Source organism: Benincasa hispida, chromosome 2, assembly GCF_027475165.1.
Source record: "Benincasa hispida cultivar pf3 chromosome 2, pf3_genome.v1.1, whole genome shotgun sequence".
Taxonomy (NCBI): domain Eukaryota; kingdom Viridiplantae; phylum Streptophyta; class Magnoliopsida; order Cucurbitales; family Cucurbitaceae; genus Benincasa; species Benincasa hispida.
Window position 1 is genome coordinate 21553529 of NC_143479.1, and position 2371 is coordinate 21555899.

Below are 2371 nucleotides of genomic sequence, written 5' to 3' on the forward strand. Positions count from 1 at the left end.
ATTAATTTAATATTTCATTTTACACCTTTTCAAATGCAAATTTTGAAATAGTAAAATTGATTTTTAATTAATAAAAAAATATTTTGAAGTGATTATAACTATTTAAGAAAGGCGAAACATTCTTCAGGATGCCTTTAAGCCACATTTACCAACTCGTAATAAAAATTGGTATAATCATAATGAAATTTTATTAATGGATCAGTCGTAATGAATCTCAATCGTAAACGTAATTGGATTACTTTTGATCACGTTTACAGAATAATGAGTCAGTCACATTTACTGTTACCATTACCATTGGACCCTAATAACTATAAGAGTAATGGTAATGGTAACAATAACAAATTCATAATCCTCACACTGTAATTATAATAACAACCGGTTATTATTACAATTACAATGTTGTACAATCAGATTGAGCAAATTATGTTCCTTAATCAAATTCCACATTTTAATTACAGAATTGGAAGTAGGTCCTATAATTTATTACGAGTACTGAATACAAGAAAATAACAAAAAACATAATCAAATATGATTCACTTTTTAGATTACCATGAATGAATAATGTTTCACTTGGAATCAAGGTGATCTACACAATCATTGACCACTTTAAAATAATAATGGGCCATGAGTGTTTTATTTTATTATTTTTATTTTAAAAAAAGATTGGTGCATTCATAGTCACGATGCTAAAATGGAAGATGCCAACTCCAATAACATCACCAGCTTGCGACCACTCTTTAATTTATTTTGGTGTCTCCCCAACATAAAGTTGAATGGGATATAAGGTGTTTGTTTGGGGTCCATTTTTTTAAAGGCAAAGGAAACACAATTCGGGACTTGGGAGAGATAAAAGCACCAACTTGTGTAAAGGGATGATGCCTTATGGCCCCAATCCCCTAAATAAAGGAGCCTTTGTTAGTTCCCTTATGAGGCCCTAATCTTTTCTTTTTCTTTTTCTTTTTTTTTTAAGAAAAGAAAAGCCGTTGGAAAAAATCAATGTTTAAATTTTATTAAAGCCTAAATTTTAGGTTGGACAAACATCAATTTATGCACCTGGACTTTAAGAATTGTATCAATTAAAAGCCTAGATTAATATTGTATCAATTTAAATTCAAAATTTTGGGAGTTGTATCAATTAAAATCCTAAACTAATAATTGTATACATTATTTAAGCAAGGTTGTGAGCTACAAAATTGCAGGTGTGCTTAGCAAAATAGATTCCTTCAACAGCTTCACAACGATGTAAAGCATGCAAAGAATCTACGAAATATTGAACCTCACTAGAATATTACGATGAGTTCGTTAGAATGCCTCACAAAATCAAAGAATCAATCTATACCAACTTCCAAAGCATTAAAATGCTTTTATGGAGGGTGATAGCCTCAACAAGTTCCATTGAACCAAAGAAAGATTGAAACTTTTCCATAGCCATCAGGCCCGTCAATAGAATCACAAACAATAGCTCCAAAAGCCACCTCCTCACTTCCAATAACTACATTAGAATTCACTTAAAGAATCATGGAAGAGGAATCCTCCATTTAGCCTCCACAGAGGATAGAAGGATCCATCACATCCAGACCCATAAGTAAGGATCTGAACCAACGATCAAATGAATCAATCATAGAAAGTGTCTGATCAACTGGATCCAAGGAGTGGGAAGACCTGCTATCAAATACCAACAAGTTGTGCATATGCTAAATTGAGGAGATGATAAGAGAGAAGATCCTAAGATCTTGAAAACTGAGAATCTCGATTGCCCTACAAAAAATAGAGTCATAATTAGAGTAGTGAATATCAGAAAGGAGTAGACTAAGGATCCAAGTAGACCAAATGTTTCGACTTTCCTTACAAAACTATAGAGCATGAATATTAGATTCAGAATGGTGATGATACAACAAACACTTCTTGTCGGATCAAACCTAGCGATTTGCAAGAACCTCACATGTGGAGAGAGTATTGAGACATGCCCTCCATTTTTTTTTTTTTTTTTGATTTGGATGGAATTGGCAAAGTCCACAACGTCTTCCACGAACTCATTAAAAGGAATGAGAATGACAAAGCGGCAAAAGTAACCGCATGAGCCACTTTGTAACCACTTTTAATCAAATAGATGTCCTTCTTATTATAGTATTAGAAGAAGGTGTCAGAACTAGATGAACTATAAATAGAGACGGATTTAGTATGGGTCTAGGAGGACTCGAGTCCTCTCAACTTTATGTTCTTCATATATATATATATAACTGGAATAGTATCAAAATCACTAGCTAGTCTAGTAGTAAATCTATCTTTAAACCTTCCTAGGTCCAGATTCAAGTTTAAGAGGAATTTACTTTGATGATTTGGTAGAAAATAAAAGGAAAAGAAATAAAGC